The sequence below is a fragment of the Balaenoptera borealis genome (genome assembly GCF_965194805.1).
Source record: "Balaenoptera borealis genome assembly, chromosome: 5".
NCBI lineage: Eukaryota > Metazoa > Chordata > Mammalia > Artiodactyla > Balaenopteridae > Balaenoptera > Balaenoptera borealis.
The window spans coordinates 121,798,544-121,815,458 of NC_138862.1; the positions used below are offsets into that span (position 1 = coordinate 121,798,544).

A 16,915-nucleotide genomic window follows, 5' to 3' on the forward strand; every position below is an offset into this window, starting at 1 on the left:
TGGGTCATTTGTTGAGACGTGGATGGATCTAGAGACTGTCATACAGAGTGAAGTAAGTCAGAAAGAGAAAAACAAAAATCGTATATTAACGCATATATGTGGAACCTAGAAAAAGTGTAGAGATGAACCGGTTTGCAGGGCAGAAAATGAGACACAGATGTAGAGAACAAACGTATGGACACCAAGGGGGGAAAGCCACGGGGGGATGGGGGTGGTGGTGGGATGAATTGGGTGATTGGGATTGACATGTATACACTAATGTGTATAAAATTGATGACTAATAAGAACCTGTTGTATAAAAATATAAATAAAATAAAATTCCAAAATTAAAAAAAAAAAAAGTTTACCGCAATAAAAATAAATATATTCCTTTTGAAAATCCAAAAAGGGGAAGGGAGGAGTTATCCAGTGAAATGTAGTAGAACTGAGAGACAATGTTTAAAATCCCATAGAGAATGGACTTGAGGACATGGGGAGGGGGAAGGGTAAGCTGGGACGAAGTGAGAGAGTGGCATGGACATATATACACTACCAAATGTAAAATAGATGGCTAGTGGGAAGCAGCCGCATAGCACAGGGAGATCAGCTCAGTGCTTTGTGTCCACCTAGAGGGGTGGGATAGGGAGGGTGGGAGGGAGATGCAAGAGGGAGGAGAGATGGGGATATATGTATACGTATAGCTGATTCACTTTGTTATACAGCAGAGACTAACACACTATTGTAAAGCAATTATACTCCAATAAAGATGTTAAAAAAAATCCACTTGAAAATAAATATAAACTTATAGCTATACTCCGAAAGAAATAGTGAATCAAGGAATAAAAGTATACGTTTCACTGTGCTTAATATGTATATTAACATTTCAGCTGATCCTGCAAATAAAATATAGTAACCTGTTAGAATGCTTAAATTCTTGTGACTGACATCCCATGATTTATAAATTCATATATATCAACAAATAATGTAGAATATTCCCTTGAATTAAATTACTAGTCTATAATGGTTTGGAATAAGAAATTAATGTAACTCTCAAAACTGAAATATCAAAGTTTATCAATGTTTCATGAATATTTCTCCTGTAATAAATATATTTCTAAGGTCTAAATCTACTGTTGGCATTAGTGTTCTGCACCCATAGAAATCTGAGCAAATGACAGTGTCAAGTACTAATCTGTAAAATAAAATTAATGTTTTAAGATGGTATCGTGCCCAGTTTGCAAAGAGTTCCTCTGAGGTGTTTTACAATATTCTGCTAAGGAAGCACTGGTCATGAAGAACGAACTAAACAGTGTTATTTATTTCAGTGCAGAAGAACTCAAGTTTTTCTGTGTCTTAACATCATGGTTTGTAAAACCAGAAGGATGTATGAAATAAGTCCTGCCTCTTGATCTGTAAGAGAAAACTTTTAAGTGTTGATTTCTTTGATACACGTAAAAGATGGAGAATTAGCTGCACCTGAAGTAATCATACAAAAGGACTATTTCAGTACATAAAGGGTTAACGTTCTGTGTAGGGAGCCAAAAATCAAGTACTAATGGTCAGAACCAAAGCTAAATGAACTTTCGCTGGGCATGAGGATGAACTTGAAACATTTGCAGTTGTTCTGATTCATTGTGATCAAAGTCTTTGTTCTATTTTGTCCTCGAAAATGTTTTCTTAATTTCTAAGTTTTTCTCTTAGTCCGAAACAGTATTAGAGAGCGGAACAACTTCTCAACAAATGTATGATGAATAAACTAATACACAAACTAAATGGCATAGCAGATAGGGAAGAGTGAAAGAGGGGTCCCATAGTGTGTCTCTGGAAGAATGGCGGTGCCACAGAGAGAAACCACTGGCTTGAGGAGTGGAAATGATGTAGAGGGTAACAAATTCTTGCAGAATGTCTTCTCACAGAATCAAGCAGTAAGTCCTGAAATTTGAGACCTAAGCCCTGCCCTCAGAGACAATATTGGGCTGGCCAAAAAGTTTGTTTGGGTTTTTCCATAAGATGGTACAGAAAACCCAAACAAACTTTTTGGCCAACCCAATATATCAACAGAATATCCTTTCCTAGTGTTGTCAGGCTGAGCATATTTCAGAGAATTTTTGTCTGTGTCATCAGATGTTTCAGCATCAGAGTCAGGAAATCAGCTTAGCTGGCAGATCTTTCTCAGAGCTCAGTTTAAACAAAGTTCCTGATGGCGAGTGCATTACAACTGAGATAATGAAATGAACATGAATCATCAGCCAACAAAGGGAGTAAAGAGGAGGACTGGCTTAAGTTCTAATTTAGGGATGTGTCTTTTACATGTGCCCATTATTGTTAAAGCCCCGTGTAAACTGATAATTCATCTGTAAGGATGCTACTCAGACTGGAGGAGAGAAGTGCGGGCAACATTATCCCATAAATAAAAATATCATTTCCTGAAAATTTCGCTGTAGGAAATTCCTACTTACTAAGATAGCTAAATTAAATATTTTCAAGTGAAACAACTGCGTTCCCCTCGCTAACCTCCGGCTCATCATATTACTGTTCTATTTCCTAAAAGAAAGAAACCTTCGATTGTGAATTCTCAAAGAACTCTGGAGTTTGCATGGTACCTCATCATTATTTTTCTCCGCAAGAAAACAAAAAAGAGACTAGTAGAATGCAAAAAAAAAATTCATATGTTTCAACAAGGTAATCAGTTTTTCCGAATGAACAATAGTGTTCAAAATGGAGGCTTCCCCACACAGCATTGTAAAACTAATTTAAATAAATAAATAAATAAATAAATAAATAAATAAATAAATAAATAAATAAATGGGGGCTTCCCTTGCAGGTCTATGGGGACCTGTAAGTATTACTGACCCACAAACACATGCATCAGAAGCCATGGCTGTGCTCACTTCACATTCCTTCGTGAGTCTGTGCGATACACAATCTTATCTTTATTGCATGGTATTATACGGTGGTAGAAATTTGGGGGAGCTATATAAAAAAATTCTTCCCAGAATCCACTAGAGACAGTTTTTTTTTTTCTTTTCCAGCTCAGTAATTTGTATTTGGGCAAATTTCAGTTTGGATATTTGCAGCCTGTCAAAGATAATGATTTCATCCTTTAAGCTCTAGGCTCACTTTCTCTTTTAAGTAATGAGGATATCAATTTTCTTTTGGAAAAGAACAAGCAAACTGAGGAAACTTCTTATGGTCCTTCCAAACTGATAACTACTCTCCCACAGAGATGCCAGCTTCTGTCTTCTTTGAGCAAAGAGCTTACCTATTCTGGCATTGATTTTTCTCATTTGAAAAGATGTATCATTGGAATAAAATGGCATTTCTCAAGATAGGTCTGTGGATACTAGTCCTGTTTGGTGTAGAAAAACCTACTGCACTGTCAGATTTTTTTAAAAAGATGTTGCCACTTATAAGACCTGTGTTACAGAGGACAAAGGGGACCGTTTTTCACCCAAAAGTTGGAGACTCCACACTCCATTTCCTCATCACATCAGAACCAGGATTCCTTATGCATATGAACGCCATCAAATCCCTGCCCCATGGTCAGCAGAGAGGAGGGCCCTCAGCTCTCAGCAGCAAAGGTGAGGCTGGACTATGTAATCATAAATCAACAAATTACAAAAGGCTATTTAGAAAGGGTTCTGCTAAGATACAGATGAAAGAGGCCACAGTATTTACACAGTAAAATATTAATCAGTAAGTTTTGTTATCAGTAAAGAGGTAACAGGGCGTTTCTAGGAACCAATAATCTCTTTGTTGGTTCAGATTTTAATGTTTTGAATATGGGACATGAAGTTCTGTTGATTTTGGAAGGCATTTATCTCTTTAGTGATTCTTTAAGTATAAAGGGTCCAAGTTCAAAGAATTCTGGTAAACAGGGCTCCTACCCTTGGAGAGTGTACATGAACAAACTGAAGGTTCTCTGTAAGCTGTGTTTAACTGTGTTTCCCAAACATGTTTAACCACAACATGTACTTGCATCCCATGGAAATAACCTCCTTAGAACAGTCTTTGGGAAACACTGACCTCAAATAATTTCCAAATCCTGATATATATTCTGCAAAGAGGCTAAACCTGAGTAGACTTTGATTTCTAGCCTTCCAGACTAGTGAAAAAATAACAACAGAGTTTCAATGGTTCCTTGTTGTTTTCAGATTTGTTCTCTCAAATACCTTTTAACTGATATTTACAATTCCATGAAATGGGTTTTATTTTAAAATGACACCAGGAAACCACAACACTCAAGAGACTTCTGCACTTGGTTTCAGTGGAAAATCACCTGACCTCACAATAATAGTCATAAACTGCTCAGTTTGCAAGATCTTCTCTGGCTAAAGCCATGCCACGCTTCCATGTCCCTAAGATGTCAATTCCTTGAAAATTGCCAGCCAAAATTCCCCATGCTTCCCACATAGCCCTATGCAGTAACTACCTTTATGCTCCCAATGACTCCTACTTCCCTCACTCTCTCAAGATTTGGAGGAGTGCTATATTATGGAAATAACATTAGTTAGACACTCCTGGGTTCCAATCCTTACGCTGTAAGTCATCAACTTGAAGACCTTGCAAGTTACTTTTTTTTAGGTTTTTTTTTTCTTTTAATTATTCTATATTGGAGTATAGCTGACTATGTTGTGTTAGTTTCAGTTGTACAGCAAGGTGGTTCAGTTATATATATACATATATCCATTCTTTTTCAGATTCTTTTCCCATATAGGTTATTACAGAGTATTGAATAGAGTTCCCTGTGCTACACAGTAGGTCCTTGTTGATGCAAGTTACTTTTTGTGATTTCATTTACTCCTCTTGAAAAGAGAATGATGACAGCTATACTTTCCAGGGACAACAGTGCCTTGATCTAGAATAGAGACCTTCAGTAGAACTGATATTCCCTTGACCTCTTCCCCGCTCTCATTTTCTTACACCATCAACAGAATTGCAAACAGCTAAAAATGAAGATTACATTGATATTTATTGCTGCAAAACCGTTATCTTGAGAAAACAATGGTGAATAGAGTAAGGAGAAGAGCCATCTCAGCACCATCATTACCCACAGCCCTTCTGCAAAATGTAATCTTCAGTATAGGGCAAAAGCAGTATGTTCCAAGACTGTGAACTACAGTGACTACAATGGGGTAGAGGGCTTTACAATGGACTCTCATTTCTCAGGCAGGAGAGGCCTTCTGACTATACTTAGAATGGAGTTAGGAAGTGAAGAAAGAAAAGGCCAAACATTCACACCACTTCTTCAGTGAAACCCAGTAGCAGTGCATGGGTGTATTTTGAAAAATAAAGGGTATTCTTTTTCTTCCTTCCTTCCTCCCTCCTTCCCTCTCTCTTTCTTTCTTCCTTCCTTCCTTCCTTTCTTTTTCTTTCTTTCTTCCTTCCTTCCTTCCTTTCTTCCTTCCTTTCTTTCTTTCTTTCTTTCTTTCTTTCTTTCTTTCTTTCTCTCTTTCTCTCTCTCTTTTTTCATTCACTCGTTCATAAAATATTTATTGACCACTTACCAGGAGTCAGAGGAATAAAGGAAATGGTGATTTTTCCATCTTCAGCCCTCAGTTACTGCAGTCCTGGGGTTGTCTTCTGTGTCCCAGGAAGCCATGGGGTGGCCAGCACCAAAGTGAACAGTAGCTCATGGTGGCACTAGAAGAGCAGAGGAACACATGAACTGGACTGGATATGAGTCAACCTCCCTTTTTACTAAAAAAGCCAAATCCTCTCCCCAAAAGAGGGGTTTACTAACCCAAATGGATTTTTAAAGAATCAGTCTGGGGTGATTAATTTTTTATGAGAGATTGCAGAAAGACTCATGTACTATGCATTATTTAGCAAAGGATGGCCACATTTTAAAAATGATTACTGGATACATATTGCACATAAAAAATAAACTATTTTTTTAGGAAAGTTATGTGGCATAGCATTGAATATTGGGTGTCAGAGAAGTGGAACTATCTGTATTTTTACTTCCAACTTATTTGTCACCAAAGCCAATTCTGAAATAAAAGATCTATGGTTGTTTCTTTTGATGTTGCATAGAAAGAACTTTCCCCAAAATTACAGGTGGCTTAGTGTGTAGGCAGTGCAGTCATGAGTGTTTTAGTTAATGTATGGTTTGTTTTGCAAAGACTTTTGCACATTTAAAAGAAATGTTCATGAATTTCCAAATGCTATGTTTGCTGTAGCAAGACATTTAGAGCAATCGTTACCTCCAGCTGTGATTTCCATCTTCCCAGCCACTGCTCCCTGGGTGTGCTTCTTTTATATTTGACAGACTTTCTGCATTTTTAGCCACCCTGACAATAATTATGTAGTTGGTGAGCAGCAACCATTAAGTTTAGGTGCATTTAGTTCCTACTTAGTCCCAGTTATATGATCACGAAGCACTTCAAGAAGTAAAACAGAATCAAGCATTATGACAATATAAAACCGAGAATTTAAATGAAACAAGGAAAAGAAGTTATTCTGAGTGAAGTACAAGATAAATCACATCTTTTATGGGGTTCTTTTTTAATGTAATAAGTTATCTTAGAACAAATTATTTGAAAATAATTTATGAAATTACCATCAGAACACATATCTATAAGCTATAGCAAGGACTTCGTGAGATTTTTTAAATCTTCTGAATCTTTTTCTTTCTTAAATATTAAAACATTTTACCTTTTTTCAGATGGCGGGGAAGATGGCGGACATTCAGGTGGAGAGTGTCTACCAAAAGCAATCGACGATCTTTCAAAATAAGAAGAGGGTTCTGCTTGGAGAAACTGGCAAGGAGAAGCTCCCGCATAACTACGGGAGCATTGGTCTGGGCTTCAGGACACCGAAGGAGGCCATCGAGGGCACCTACAATGACAAGAAATGCCCTTTTACTGGTAATGTTGCCGTCCAAGGGCAGATCCTGCCTGGCGTGGTGACCAAGGTAAAGATGCAGAGAACCCTTGTCATCCGCTAAGACTACCTCCACTGCATCCGAAAGTACAATCGCTTCGAGAAGCGCCACAAGAACGTATCCGTGCATCTTTCCCCCTGCTTCAGGGACGTCCAGATCGGCCACACTGTCAGAGTGGGCGAGTGCCCTCCCCTAAGCAAGACGGTGTGCTTCAAGGTGCTCCAGGTGACCAAAGCTGCCGGCACCAAGAAGCAGTTCCAGAAGTTCTGAGACTGGACCCCTGCCCACTGCCCCAAACAAAGTAAAGATTTTTTCCCAGTCAAACAAAACAAAACAAAACAAAACAAAACAGAAACATTTTAGCAATATTGTCTCAAAATAGAGTTACTATCCAGTAACTCCACAAAGGGGTTTTCTTTTTTTTCCTCTGTAGGATCTCAGAGTGCATATTATCCCATTTTAAGACTCCATTCAACGTGTTCTTTTTAACAGGTTGTTTAGGAATAAAACACAATTAATGTAGAATGGCATCTAAATTATATTCTGCTTGAAATGAGCAAATAAAGTCAGAAGATTAATATATTAAAACTGTATACCAATGTCTTCAGCAGATATATTGTATGTGTGTATGTATACATATATACATTTATGTGTGTGTATATACATATATACACATATATACATATATATTTAATTTTTTTAGCTGACATTTTTGGGATCTAGACATAGTTAATCAAGCTAGACATAGCTGATTCTAGTAAGAGTTATTTCCTTACTTTTCACTGCATTTTTTTGGTAGAAATATTTTAACGGAAACTCTTAATAAGAAAAACAACAGGTAGTATCTTTTAATTCATCAAATTCCAAATTATCTTAGAGTTGTGAGAATGCATATGATGTACACACACAAAGATTTTTCTTCCAAAAACATTAGACCTACTTTTCAAGTGTCAAATGAAATGGCAGACCTAGGTTATTTCTCAACTCCCTAAGTTAGGAATTTGGAATTTGTGAATTAAAAAATACTACCTTTTGTTTTTCTTATTAAAAGTTTCCATTAAAATACTTCTACAAAAATGCAGTGAAAAGTAAGGAAATAATTATTACTAGGATCAGCTCCCAAAACTGTAAGCTCAAAAGAAGTCTGGCTCCATTATATAGCACTAGGTTACATATAATTCAGATGTCAAACAGATAGAGTCAAAAAACACATATACATATTTTATTATTAGATATTAGGATTACAAAAACACAGCTTTGGAAAAAGGAGGATGGAAAATAAAAAAAGATTACCTTCGTATCTCAGCAGTTAAAAATCGTGGAGAAATTTCATGGGAACAAATGGGATCTTGAATTGTATATTTCTATTAATAGTAGAATATATATTTTTTGAAGTTTGGGATTAGGAGATAGTCCAGAGCTCAAAATGGAGAGAAGCTGCTTCCTTTGCCACATTAGGATTGTATAGGAAGCACCTGAACTTGGCAATGACTCTTTGCAATTAAGTGACATAAGAAAATATATTAATCCGGTCAAGATTTTGCAACATTTTTGAGAAATCTGAGCCCGTTGTACCAAAATGCTCATTATTTACCAGGCACCTTTCCAACCATAATACAGCAGAATTTTCTTCTTCTGAGCTCCTTCTCAATGGCTACAGAGAATTGGCTGAATAGAAAATGATGGGAGAAGTCAAAATCAGATCAGAACTGAGCAATAGTTATTGAACCATTTTTTAATGGGAGCCAACATGTGATCCATGAAAACTTTATCCTTAACCCATAAAGATGATCTCTTTATATCAACCGTCTCTACTATCCTTTATTATATTTATATGTACTTGTAACTTTCTAGAATTTAATTATTGTTGACCTGTGCTCCCTTTTAGACATGAGGAGTTCCATTTTCTTGTTGGTCCCATTACCTTTTTATTGTGATCTCATTTTTATGAGCAAATCCTTCATGGGCAGCAGTCACAATTCAAAGCACTATACATTAAACTCTTATCTCCTATAGTTATAATGCTGTGAGTAGGGTAATTCACTCTTGGAAACGTACTTTACACCAAAAAATACCAAAACTGATTAGAGAGAGAAAACAAACATGAATAGAGAGAAAATAGTTAGAAATATGTTTTATAAACATGTTTTAAACATATAAAATCAACCAAAGTACAATGAAATCTAGCCTCAAAATGCTTTCTTTCTTTTTTTTTTTAAATATCTCTACAGTAAATATCACTTATTTTCTTACTCCAATGTACATTCAAAATTTAGAACCATCCATCTTTAAATTTCTGTTGCTGATTTCTATTACTGATATACATAAAAACCACAGAAAATCTCTGAATGTTAACACTGCAGAATTAGTTTCTCTAAGGCCCTTTGTATTTGTAAGAGGGAGTGGGTCAGCAGAATTCACTGAGAGGCGGGTTGTGAACATTACTTGGGAGACAGACAGTTATAATAAACAGCCCTCAAAATGAACATCCACAAGTCAAACATCCTCAACTCTGTACATGCAGTTTTAAAATATACTTCATGGTCCACTGGGTCCTATTTCAGAACTGCTCAGATGATATTTATGGACAGGACTTCAAAACTTCAAAAATGTTAAATTTCTCCAAAATGTATATATGGAGTCCAAGGAGGGCTCCACTCAATACGAGTTAGGAGATAGGAGTCCCTACGTTTCTCATTGTGGTCCCTGGGATTGCTTCACCCAGCTATTCCAGGAACACGTCCTTGAAGGGGAACCATCACCAACTGGGCCGAAGGACATCCTGATCTCTTCAGGCTCACTAGCAGGCAGGAAAAAGGAAGCAAGAGGCAAGATTAGGGCCACATACCCTGCTCTAGCCTGTTGATATTCTCTTGAGGCTTTGATGTGCACAGAGGAGACCTGTATCCCTCATCCCTTATTTTCCTGATGAGCACATTCAGATTCATTCTGGGGCAGGGAACTCCCATTTGAAACCAAGCATTCAATCATAGTCTAGAATTCAAATGACATCCAACCCCTCCTTGGAAAAATAAGCGTTCAAGTCAGGGAGAGACACGTACTCAGTAACAAACTCGGTTCCACTCAAATTTCTCACTAGTCTCTCAGAAAAGTAGCAGTGCCATTTTCTGAGGGTTGCAGTGATCTTGTCACTTAGGCGATTTCATTTTTCCATAACATTTTATTAGAGAAGTTTTAAATTTGTTCTTTTCCCAACAGAAAATAAGCAGCTATGTTGTCTAAATATATAAACTTACATAAAATGTCTCTATTTAAAGCTTAGTATGTAATAATCCAAATGGAGGGAAGGGGCACTAAAAACATATACCTGTGGAATATGTATTTTGTTTCCTTCAATTTCAGAAAGGAAACTCTTTCAAAGAAGTACCACGGACCATGAGCAGTATCTTGTAAGTCACATCTCTTAACAAGGCTTTTAGCGAAATAATGGATCAGAATGCTGTGTCTTATCAGTAAAACACATTTCATGGTAAACTCAGAAAGAAAGCATTGACAGATATATGCTCTTTAAGGACCATTTATAATACCAATCCTATTAAAAATAATAATGTAGCTTCTCTCTCTTTATAATATTTTGATCCTTCCTTTTGCTACACAAAATACTATAAGTTAATACTTTACATGAAAATCCATTTCTAGGACAATCCTATTGGGCTGCTGTACTACAGTAAACTCTAATCTCTGGAGGAGAGGGAAATTGCCATAAAGGATAACAATGTCTACCTTTTAAATATGGGTTGCTGTTTTCTTTTGCATTTAGTAAAGGAAAAGAAGGAATAAAGGGGGCACCATTCAAAAGATTTATTGCCATGCTAAAGAAAAGACTAAAAATAAGAATAATCCTTCCAAGTAGGAGATCAAACCTACCAAGCGCAGCATAGAGAAAGCTGATGTCATTGTATTCAACTGAATAAATGAATTCTAAACATGAATATGGATTATAATGAAAGATGACATTATAGTCTTAAGAAAAAGCTTTTCAACCTAAGGCAGACAGTTCGTAAAAATCAGGGTGTATGTGTATATTCACGCAGTGTAATATTATTCAAAAAAATTACATGTAATTTTATAGCTTCCTCCTACACACATTCATAGGGCACAGATGAATGAGGACTCATGTTGATAGAAGAACAACTGTTACAAACAATGGTAAGTACGGTTTTCTACTTCCCCACCATCTCTCGAATCCCAAATCTTCTAAAAGGGAAAAACAGAAACAAAACCATTTCTAGAAAACAGGGCCCGGGGGAAATCTTACTCTACATGCCTCCCTCTTTGTCTCAATCATTCATTCAGCAAATACGCATTGATTGTACACTATGTATCAGCTAGGGTTAGGGATATAATAATGAGAATAATAGAGTTTCTTCCTTCAAGGAAATTATTATCTAGGGGGAAGAGAAATCTATAGACTATTACAATACAGCTAAATTCAGCTAATACAATACACTAAATTCTCCCCTCTGAGTACTGTATTTGTGATAACAAGTCAAAATCCTGAGAGTGTCTGGAATTAGAAAAGACAAAACAGGTCTGCATTCAGAAGGGGAGATGGGGTTGGCATAGATGCTGTAAATTCATGTATCTTTTTACATCAGGAGATGAAAACAGATATTTCATGACCCCCTGCCCCTCTGGGCCCTCTCTCCACTCCTGCATTCTTCATATCTGTCCCCCATATTCCTCCAAACATAGGCTCCAAGACAGGTGCACTCATTTTTTGTGTCCTACAGATAGTTTTCCAAAAACAAGCAGATAAAAACATTCTGAGAAAAATTCACTTGAGTACAACATGCTTGCAAGACCGTGTGTCCTGTGGACTCCCAGTCTCCAAAAACCAGTATCATGGTCCATTAAAGCAGAAGTTTCATCTGAGACATTAGCATAGATATCAGACACCCAGGCAAGATACAAGACAAAGAAATTTTCGAAGGAAATTGTCAAGTAAAATATAAGGTTAAAGATGTGCTTTATTTACATCCAAATTAAGAATATAAAAGAGTCAAGTGAGAATTTGGGGAGAAGAACTCGTATGGCAAGAGGAATTCTATAGGAACCATTTACACCAAAGGGAGGGAGGGAAAACTTTTTCCTCTTCAACTCAGGTCAGAAGAAAGGAGGATTCAAAGGGACCACTCCCTACAGGGAAGGTGACCCAGTAAACTAGGGTCTGCTTTCCATTTATAAAGGAGGCTTAGTAAGCAGGAGGGATGGGCCAGAGAGCTGTTTTGATGATGCAGAGAATGAGGGTTGCTTCTGTACTGGGACTGGTCTGCTCGCCCAGAAGTTGTATGGGCAAAGAGTGCCCAAGTGTTTCCTGTTGACCAGATGTGAGCTCTCAAAATAGAGAACCAACCAAAATTGCTGAAGAGGACCGACCTGAGAGAAAACCATCGTAGAAAGCCCCTTGAACTCCAACAGAGAGAACCTGGGGGGGAAGAGACCTCTGAAACACCAGAACTTAGGGGCCCACAGAAAACAAGAAGAAAAGCAGCACTCACATCGGGCAAGTACCACCTTATGTACCCAGTGGGGACCTCTGGGAACCCACAAAAGCACCCTTCTGAGAGTCTGTGTTAAACAGATGCCAAGCCCACAGAGGCAATTATGAAAACCCTTCTTACCCCCTTCCTCCTCTTTTTTTTTTCAGCCTTCAGAGTCAGAAACCAAACAAGGCAACAGAGGGAAAAGAGGAAAAAATAAAAAGCCTGGAACAGGGATGCTAGGGGAAAATGTCCAAAACTTGGGAAAGAGGCGAAAAGACAGACAGACTGCATGTCCTTTCAGTGTCCCGTTGAAGCACAGCTAACAGGTTTACCCAGGGGGAATCATTATTTCACTTACTATCTCTACTGATTAGGGCCCGGACTCTAGAATTTGACAGTGACTTATAGATTTCTGTCCAGGAGAAAACAGAACCCAAAAGGTACAGTTTTAGGACAAATTTAGGAAACTTAATTCAGCTTTATTTTCCTGAGCGACTATATTGATTCTGCAAATGCTCTGAAACCTGCTTTATCATCCTACTGATTTCCTCATTCATGAGTACATACATTTTTGATATGTGCTCATTTTATGATTTCAAGAGAGTCATGTTCTAAACTTTTTAAAAAATGCTTTTCTAGAGAGGCAACCTTTCTCTGTCTCTCATTGTCAACCACCAGCCTGCAGCAGAACCCCAGCCAAGGAAGGGGGGAAGAGTTAACTAAAATTCAGCTCCAAATTTCTCATTACTACATGGGACTGTCCCTTTTAACTTCTGAGCAGAGGCCATATTGGCAATACAAAGTGACTTTTTAAAAGTTTCAGTAACCTAAGAGTGATCATAAATGTCTTGTATCTGACAAAATTACCTTTCCGGGGATAGAGGAATACTTCCTGTAATATATTTTTAAGTAAAGGTTTAATTGGAAATAAAAATGATGTTGTCTTTGATAAAAATCCTATGAGTTCTGTTTGTTCTGCTTATAACTTGTAGTCTTCTTAAATTGATAGTTTCACTAAGAGAAAAGAAACCAGAATATGTATTTCTTTGTTCTTCTCTCTAACCAGGTTGTCTCATTTTCAGTTAAAAAAGAAGAAATAAAAGTTTTATATATAATTGATGTATGGTTCTTTTACATACAGATAGCATATTTAAATTTACAAGCACTATATATGCTATAAAATATATTGAATCAGATATTCATAGGATTATAAAAAGCAAGCTCCAAAAGTAATAATTTTCAACAGGGCGATTTCATTTGAATTCCACTTTATCCAAATGATACCGATAATGTATTTTTCTTGAGCAGTTATAAAGCAGATGGGATCTTATTATAGATTTTTGCATAGCAACAGTAAGATTAACTATAACCAAAGTTGAGATGACCTATAAAACCTGGCACAGCTTGTGTTATACAAGATGTTAACATTTCAACATCCCAAACACAGAAATTCAAATGAAATAAAATGCAGAACTACAAAGAAATAAAAGGAACTTGTTAAAACACACTTCCATTAAATATAACCTTTGAGCATCATATGAAAAACTAAGATACTTAATTCAATAAAAGTAGTAATGCATTATATCTTCATGTTATGCGTAGTTTATAGTTCACACAGGAGTGAATATAATCCTTGGAATCAAGTCTGAAATTTGGGGTCTACATGGATTCAAAATCTATATAGAGTCAAGTTCTAAATCCACTTCTTAACTGGCTGTGGAATGTGGGGGGAGGAATCACTTAGGTTATATTGGCCCCCATTTCATCATAATGTCTACTGCAAAATGTGTTAAGTATTAAATATAACAAAGCAACATACATGAAGTACTCTGTAGACTTCTAAATCCTATGTTCATATTTATTATTAAAGTTTCTGTTTGTACATATTTTCTCTTCTTGGGGGAATAGTATCATTATAATACAGAGCATTTTCCTGAAGACTAATAGATTAATGGGAGAAGATATAACGTACCATCTTTAAAGGCTCTAATATGATTAACTGAGACTTTGAACTTGAGAAATGAAGAAGGAAGTCAAGTGGAGACCTCTCTGCTGCTGTTTCCCTTGTACACAGCTTCTACTTATTTCTGGCCAGTGGAGTGGGAAGGCAAGGAACACAGATCACTCTCTCAATGCGTGCAGGGAAAAGCCAAGTGCAGCAGCTGTTACCAACCATGGGCATTGGCTCCTTGATAGCCAAGCTCCCAGCAAGACTCCTGGCTCCGAAGCCAGGCAAGTACTCAGAGTCCCCGACTGCAAGAAAAGGCCTTCTTCCCTCCTGTTTTACTGCCCTGAATCTACTGAAAACCAATGCCAGAAGCAGCAGAAATTCAGGAGCTGAAGATCCACCATGCCACAGGACTGACATTGCTGAGGGTGGCAGAGTAGCCTCTGCCAGTATTTAGCTCTACAATGACTGACGAGGAGCAGCTAGATAACATCCTACTTTTTCAAACTGCAGCTTCTCTATGCAGAGCACAGACAATAAAGGGAGAAAAAAGTTAAAACTCAGAAAAAGACAAAGGAATGAATATCAGTTTCCTCATATTTTAAGGAAATACCTTGTTCTTTGGAGATACATTTTGGAAAAACAAATGAATATGTTTTGGATTGGAATTATCCCACTGCGTAAGAAGATATTCTGCAGCTTCTGGAGTAAAAAATTGCAAAAAGAATGAAAGCAAATGGACGTGAGATTATTTAAAAGTAGCGTATGGTAACTTTGGGCTATTAAGTAAATTATTGTGTTAAACTAGTTTCTCCTGTACTGCCTTGTACAGTTCTGAGAAATGTATAATGTCCTAAAAGGTAAATACCAGGTAATACATCAGATGATAAGCACATTGCGGATTTATAACTACTGGATATAATTTTGGAAAACAGTGGAGTAAGTGGAAAACAATGTATCATGGTGTTCAAGGTGCCACCTCCATATACAGCTAGCTTTTTGGCTCTGGAGAATGACTACACAAATCATTTAAAGGTCAGCTAATCAACAATTTAAGAAAAAATATACACATAGTATCTTGCAGTTTCTATGTTTCTGGTATCAGACAAGTCATGTGAAAGTGACAAATTCCAGCCTGCAGCTGCTGTGCTAATAAAGTTGCCAGTGAGTCAAGTTCTGGCAAGTTAGTCAAGAAATGCACATGCATTTCTATTGCAATTACATTTACCCCATAGACATCAATTACCTCAAGAGTTAAAGGGCATTTCTTCACACCCCTACAAAAAAAAAAAAAAATACCCAGAATAAATTATGCGTTCAACAAATCCCCAAATGTATTCAATATGCCCCAGGATAGCATTCGGATTTCAGTCATTTAAAAGGACAGCTTCTGGACCCTGACTTGAGCGTTTTCTGCCATCACAACTGAGAAAACAAAAGTTTTTACTGTGCAATAGTATCAGTGTGGGGTTTTTCTGTCTCATGATCTTGGTGATCAATATTAAAAGGAAGGGCTTCCCTGGTGGCGCAGTGGTTGAGAATCTGCCTGCCAATGCAGGGGACACGGGTTCCAGCCCTGGTCTGGGAGGATCCCACATGCCGCGGAGCAACTGGGCCCGTGAGCCACAACTACTGAGCCTGAGCGTCTGGAGCCTGTGCTCCGCCACAAGAGAGGCCGCGACAGTGAGAGGCCCACGCGCCGCGATGAAGAGTGGCCCCCACTTGCCGCAACTGGAGAAAGCCCTCGCACAGAAACGAGGACCCAACACAGCCAAAAATAAAAATAATAAATAAATAATAAATTAAAAATTAAAAAAAAACAAAAACATAAAATCTGGAAAAAAGTTGAACACCTATATACCCACTGCAGACTTTACAATTAGTATAAAAGATATATATATATATATTAACAGGAAAAGATACATTTGACCCAACATTTGTTCATAGTTGTATTCACAGACCTAAGGCAAACACAATCATTTTTCCTTAATAATTTTTTTCAAAATAATAATATTATGTAGTCATAATAACATCTTCTTTTGTTTTTGTGTGGAGATCACAATTCAGGGTGAAAAATATAGAGGCTAACAAATTCTTGATTATTTTAGTTTACCCTAGGAAAATCCTGAAGACAGCCATAGTTAAAGTAGCCACAGATTGTAGGAACTGAGATTCCACTTTGCAGGTATTTGTGATGAAAGAAACTACAGAGCATAAATTAGCAAAAGCAATAAACTAGGTCAGACTTCCAGCTCTGCCAACGAGGAGTGGCCTGACCCACCTGTGTCATTTGGTGCTTCGGGTCTCCATTGACTGACCTGGAATCTGAGAAGGTTAGGGAAGTTCACTTCAGAAGCCTGCTTAGTTCTAAAACCCTATATTTGGGTAAAGAGAAGGTTAAGTTATATCATAACTTGCAAAAGTAGCAACAATCACCCCCTCCAAAAATCACAACTTTTACGATTAATTTCCCCTCTCCCAGTAATTCACCTTCAAAAATAGATAGGCTGTACATCTGAAGAAGCAAAAGTTTTCTTTGTATACAAGCATAACATATACACAAGCACAATTTTTAAATCATATTAATCCTATACA

The 16,915-nt window shown here is 37.3% G+C and overlaps 1 pseudogene across 1 annotated transcript; it reads left to right on the forward strand.

Moving 5' to 3' along the window:
- The first annotated feature begins 2,777 nt into the window (after window positions 1-2,777).
- Window positions 2,778-7,680, forward strand: LOC309629423 (small ribosomal subunit protein uS17 pseudogene; annotated as a pseudogene). The gene has a single exon. The product of its transcript is annotated as a small ribosomal subunit protein uS17 pseudogene (transcript).
- The last annotated feature ends 9,235 nt before the right edge of the window (window positions 7,681-16,915 follow it).